The sequence below is a fragment of the Drosophila subobscura genome, chromosome E (genome assembly GCF_008121235.1).
Source record: "Drosophila subobscura isolate 14011-0131.10 chromosome E, UCBerk_Dsub_1.0, whole genome shotgun sequence".
NCBI classification, from domain to species: Eukaryota; Metazoa; Arthropoda; class Insecta; order Diptera; family Drosophilidae; genus Drosophila; species Drosophila subobscura.
In genome coordinates this window covers 10,225,195-10,231,827 of record NC_048531.1, presented here as the reverse complement: position 1 = coordinate 10,231,827, position 6,633 = coordinate 10,225,195, and the positions used below count along the sequence as shown (strand labels likewise).

The 6,633-nt window shown below is 43.8% G+C and overlaps 1 protein-coding gene across 2 annotated transcripts in view; it reads right to left on the bottom strand.

The window, feature by feature from the left end:
• The window catches only part of LOC117890076 (protein grainyhead), a 64,781-nt gene that overhangs the window by 6,420 nt on the left and 51,728 nt on the right, over positions 1 to 6,633 (bottom strand). The window lies entirely within an intron of this gene.

The following is a 6,633-nucleotide window of genomic DNA, read 5'->3' as shown; positions in this document are numbered from 1 at the left end:
AGGGTATATTGTGCATGTTGAGAGTCATGGAATATGCCACTCTAGACGCTAGATCAGCTCAAATATTTGTATTATTTTGTGTTTCCCCGCAAAACAAGTTTACTTTTTATGTATTTGTCTAGCTGTTTAGTTCTTTGAATTGAATGATCTTTTAGGTGCGTTCGATCTGATATGTTCTACTGCCCAGATGTACTTATTCCGAATCTAAGATTAGTTTTCCCGAGCTAAGGATAAATGCCAACATTCATCGTAGTGCTTAGTGGATATCTGATGTTCGCATCACTCAACTTTAACGTTTTAGCTTGCTTTTAGTTGCTCTTTGTATCTTATTGTTGTGCTTCCCCCACCGCCACACACGATAAGGAGTCATCTTTAGTATTATTTGCACGTTCCTGGCGCTGAGAATGTTTTTATTTTGTTTGTTGATCATTTTCCACTGCTCATATTTGGTTAATTAAATGCTTTTTACGGCTCGCTGATTACGGACAACCCTTAAACTGCCGATCGTTAAGCAATTGGGGTCATAAGATCTCTTCGTCTAATTGCTGCGAGATATTCAGATGATTCCTGGAAAACTTTATGGGTGGTGGACGTGTGCAATCAGTGGGTGGAGAGGAGACTTTTGATGTTGCCCCTCTGTTTGTTGATGCTCCGCCCAGACAGATGCATGCGGAAGAGTCGGGCGGGCGACAGGTAAACACAAACAAGGGAAATTGTTAAACCCGTTCCACGGTGCCAAAGCTCTGCGCCCACAGCAGCTGATCTGCTTGCGAGTGTGTGTGTGGAGCTTTGACCGAGGCAAGCTTACGGGTCTCGGGTCTCTCGCTCTTCCACTGTCTCCAAACGGAGAATGCGAGAAATGCATACCCACTGATATCTGCCCAGATGCTGTCGTTCTAGCCAACTGACTTGCGGATATATTGTTGCGCGGGTTCAGCGCTGATATTTTGAGAGTAACCTGATGCAAGCCCACCTTCAGCCCCTTCAGTTGTTTAAAGGTTTTGTCAACACATCTCTTGAGGCCAAGACTCAGACGAAGGTCCAAGCTGTCTGTCTGTCTCGTGTGCCCAAAGCCAATTTACACAAGTCTTTAAAATTGTCTACAGAGACGAGTGGCAGTACGAGAGTACGAGTACCAAGGCCAGAACAAACACTTTTCAGGGGTCCCCATAAATCTACGCCACACGAGCGATGACTCATGATCATCGTTGCGGTCTAAGTTTGTTTTCTTTTGTTTAATTTGTTATGCATTCTAAATTAATTTGCAAACTTCGGAGGGGGCTAGAGTCAGTGCTGGGCAATTAACTCTCCCTCCCCCTGCTGCTGCTGCTGCTGTCGGTAGTCATCAATTGGGTAACATCTAATATTTAATGATGTTCGAATATGATCGCAGCGATTGCAAAATTGCTAGAAAAATAACTTTCAATGCGGCTGGGGAAATACCAATGCAATGCCGTCTTGTGCACGAAGCTGAACTTTGTTCAAGTTTTGATGGAGCCAGCAGCCAGATCAGAGGCAAAGTCAGATAAGTTTTGACATGCTCCTCCTATCCAGAGATTAGCAATTAATTCGGTTTAATTGTGAAACAATCTGAATTGCTTTATTTTCCCAGAGAATCTGTGGCATCTAATCCATAATTCTGTTATGCAAGCGATATGGAACACGGAAGGTAACACAGAACTGTCTTCAGAACAATGACAGTTATTAGCAGTGACACAATGTAAATATAAATCGCTAACTGGAAAATGTACAAAGTTGGCGTGTCAGAGGGCCTCCTCCACCCTACAACTATGAGTATCAAGGCCTTGCCGCCATTCCATCTGCTCGGGATCTACATATAATGGTATAATGTTCTGTTTTGTTCTGGCAATGGCACGCGCGCCCTTTTCAATTGATTGTAATTGCCTTTGGAATAGTTGCACAAATTGTAGATGCATTCAACAGCGAAAGTGTAACTGTCAATTGGAATTTCAATTTTTCAACTAACTTTGAATTGAAAATGTGCATCTGGCGAATGGTGTTTGCAATTGGAAAGGAAAAGGGAAAGGAAATGGTTGCATATCTTACCTGTTGGTGTATCTGCACAGGTAATTCGATTTCCTACTCGTATGTATACTTTTTGAGAGTGAATAAATATGTATGTATATTGTTGATTTGTTACAGCTTGTTACATGGCACCACAGCGGACACGCTTTAGTTGGCTAACATGGGTTGTTGTTTGGCTTCCAGCGAATGCACTTTCTACACCCGACCCGACGACACTTTCTAAACAAGCTTACACGAGTTCTGTAACAGCAGCAGCCACAGCAGCAAACAAACAAAGAAAGAAACACACAGAAAAGCCACAACCGGCGCGGAGTAGACGAGACAGCTAACTGGCGGACCTGGGACTGGCTTCTCACTGGAACTGTGACTGGGAGTGGGTCTGGGAGCTTGTCACTCTTTTTGGAACCGGCAATGAATGGAGCTGCTTATGCATGGTCTCTTCGTTATCTACGGCTGACATTAGGAGATCATCTTTATCTCTCTACACTCGTGTCGGTGAATGAGACACTGACTGGCACAGGTCCCGTTCCGTTCCGTTCAGTGCCGTACCGAACGGTCCGTCATCCGCTTTGTGCTGATTATTTTAGTGTAGTCAACGGTCGGCCAAATATTTGCACATTGTTTGTCGTGCAAATGAGATACTAAGCCGAGTCGGAGGGGGAGGCACTGTACCGGCACTGTACCCACAGGCAAGCAGTCGCGATGCTTGACAATATGCAAAAACTATAAGATATACATATGTACATATATGTATGTACATATATAAATAAAAGATCCGTTCAAGAAAAAAGCACACACAAAAGAACAAAACAAGAATTCAGCACTATTTACGATATTTAACAGGCAACTGGCACCGCGCGCGCTCACACGTTCTGTCCGTCTCCGAGAGCTGTGAATGAATGGATGGAAAGGCCGAGCAGAGCCAACGTAAATAAATGCCGGTGCTGGTGCTGGTGCTGGTGATGATGCTAGTGCTAGTGCTGCTGCTGCTACCGCTGCCGCTATTTGTTACAACAAACATTACAACATTCGGATCAAAAAAACAAGACACACAAATCTAAATAAAAACTGCATAAAAGTGCAACATTTGTATGGCAGACTCGTATGTACCACGATCTTTTTGGCCATAGTGCCCGTGCCGTAGCAGTAGCAGAAGCATGGGCAGAGGCAGCGACGCAGGCAGAGGCTGCGCAGCTAGCGTCATCAGCTGCAATAATGCACTTATAATAATAATTAATTACACCAGGCAACAAAGTCGGTAAGAATATGATTAGGGTTTTTTTAGCAATTGCATATTTTGAAATAATTGCTTTCAGAGAGAAGCTTTCTGTTCGTAATGTTCATTTTTGATTTACGATAAGGTATTTTCACCAAAGTGATAATTAATTAAGCTTTCCCGATTGCCATAGAAGATAATCGTCTTAAATTTGTATTTCTTATTTTAGCTTCCCGCACATTCAGTTAAATAACGAGAAGGGACGTGTGAGATGCCTCTTACGCGTCACAACTTTTATACCCGGCACTCAGTACCACATCTGCAACCTAGCGGTTATTTGTCAAATTTTACATTTTTTCTTCATCTGTCATCTACATCAACAACACTACTCACGCCAACACGCTCCTTTAGCTCGCCACCCTCCCCTAGAAACACACACTGCAGAGTCGCGGCAGAGGCAGCGGCACAGGCAGCGGCAGAGACGTGTCAGGGGCAGAGGCCAATAAACTGAAGTATCTTTTGGGGGCTGCTTTTGTTCTCAAAAGTATAGCATACTTTCAGGCTGAAAAGTTCCCAATTACAAAATAGCGTAGGACAGCCATATCCTGCAGTCCTTGTGGTCCTTGATGGACTCAAGCGATACAGGAGACTCGTACCTTCGCCAGGAGGCATGCCATGTCCTGATCCGACAGGAAACAGCCGAGTTATAGCGTTGAAGGGGATTATATAGAAAAACAATATTCAAATGGCATTATCCTTAACGTCCTAGCACCCGAAGTGATCCGGGACATTTTCCCGATCCCGAGGAGGCGTGACATGTCCTTTTTCGACAGGAAACAGCTGAGCTATAGCCTTGTAGAGATTAAAAAGAAAAAACAACGTTAAAATGGCATTATCCTTAATGTCCTTGCACCCGAACTGGTCGCAAAGGATCCAGGACATTGTGCCGATCACGAGGGGGCGTGGCACATCCTGGACGGACTACAAATAAAGGAGGCAACAACAAAACAAATCTCTCCTGTTATTTTTGTCAAATTTTGACAGTCACCTCTTTGCACAGTGGCGCCCACGCGATGAAGACGGTAATTTCTGGAACTAAAATAACGTAGTTCGAGAATTGGCCGATCTGTGTTGGGACGCCACTGTGAACTTTTGAAAATGCTTCACTGAAATGGCCGAAAACTGGAAAATTTTCAGACCAAGTACCAGGCGAACAGAAGTCAGCAGAAGGAAACTTGTGTGAAAAAACATGGAAACCAGTAACCTTCTGCTGACTTCTGTTCGCCTGGTACTTTGTCTGAAAATTTTCCTGTTTCCTGGCCGAAAACAGGAAAATTTTCAGACCAAGTACCAGGCGAACAGAAGTCAGCAGAAGGAAACTTGTGTGAAAACATGGAAACCAGTTGCCTTCTGCTGACTTCTGTTCGCCTGGTACTTTGTCTGAAACTTTTCCTGTTTCCTGTTTCCTGGCCGAAAACAGGAACATTTTCAGACAAAGTACCAGGCGAACAGAAGTCAGCAGAAGGTAACTTGTGTGAAAACATGGAAACCAGTTGCCTTCTGCTGACTTCTGTTCGCCTGGTACTTTGTCTGAAAATGTTCCTGTTTCCTGTTTCCTGGCCGAAAACAGGAAAATTTTCAGACCAAGTACCAGGCGAACAGAAGTCAGCAGAAGGAAACTTGTGTGAAAAAAACATGGAAACCAGTTGCCTTCTGCTGACTTCTTCTGTTCGCCTGGTACTTTGTCTGAAAAATTTTCCTGTTTCCTGTTTCCTGGCCGAAAACAGGAACATTTTCAGACAAAGTACAAGGCGAACAGAAGTCAGCAGAAGGTAACTTGTGTGAAACAACATGGAAACCAGTAACCTTCTGCTGACTTCTGTTCGCCTGGTACTTTGTCTGAAAATTTTCCTGTTTCCTGTTTCCTGGCCGAAAACAGGAACATTTTCAGACAAAGTACCAGGCGAACAGAAGTCAGCAGAAGGTAACTTGTGTGAAACAACATGGAAACCAGTAACCTTCTGCTGACTTCTGTTCGCCTGGTACTTTGTCTGAAAATTTTCCTGTTTCCTGTTCCCTGGCCGAAAACAGGAACATTTTCAGACCAAGTACCAGGCGAACAGAAGTCAGCAGAAGGAAACTTTGTGAAAAAAACATGGAAACCAGTTGCCTTCTGCTGACTTCTTTTCGCCTGGTACTTTGTCTGAAAATTTTCCTGTTTCCTGTTTCCTGGCCGAAAACAGGAACATTTTCAGACCAAGTACCAGGCGAACAGAAGTCAGCAGAAGGAAACTTGTGTGAAAAAACATGGAAACCAGTTGCCTTCTGCTGACTTCTGTTCGCCTGGTACTTTGTCTGAAAATTTTCCTGTTTCCTGTTTCCTGGCCGAAAACAGGAACATTTTCAGACAAAGTACAAGGCGAACAGAAGTCAGCAGAAGGTAACTTGTGTGAAACAACATGGAAACCAGTAACCTTCTGCTGACTTCTGTTCGCCTGGTACTTTGTCTGAAAATTTTCCTGTTTCCTGTTTCCTGGCCGAAAACAGGAACATTTTCAGACAAAGTACCAGGCGAACAGAAGTCAGCAGAAGGTAACTTGTGTGAAACAACATGGAAACCAGTAACCTTCTGCTGACTTCTGTTCGCCTGGTACTTTGTCTGAAAATTTTCCTGTTTCCTGTTTCCTGGCCGAAAACAGGAACATTTTCAGACCAAGTACCAGGCGAACAGAAGTCAGCAGAAGGAAACTTGTGTGAAAAAACATGGAAACCAGTTGCCTTCTGCTGACTTCTTTTCGCCTGGTACTTTGTCTGAAAATTTTCCTGTTTCCTGTTTCCTGGCCGAAAACAGGAACATTTTCAGACCAAGTACCAGGCGAACAGAAGTCAGCAGAAGGAAACTTGTGTGAAAAAACATGGAAACCAGTTGCCTTCTGCTGACTTCTTTTCGCCTGGTACTTTGTCTGAAAAATTTTCCTGTTTCCTGTTTCCTGGCCGAAAACAGGAAAATTTTCAGACAAAGTACCAGGCGAACAGAAGTCAGCAGAAGGTAACTTGTGTGAAACAACATGGAAACCAGTAACCTTCTGCTGACTTCTGTTCGCCTGGTACTTTGTCTGAAAAATTTTCCTGTTTCCTGTTTCCTGGCCGAAAACAGGAACATTTTCAGACAAAGTACCAGGCGAACAGAAGTCAGCAGAAGGTAACTTGTGTGAAACAACATGGAAACCAGTAACCTTCTGCTGACTTCTGTTCGCCTGGTACTTTGTCTGAAAATTTTCCTGTTTCCTGTTTCCTGGCCGAAAACAGGAACATTTTCAGACAAAGTACCAGGCGAACAGAAGTCAGCAGAAGGTAACTTGTGTGAAACA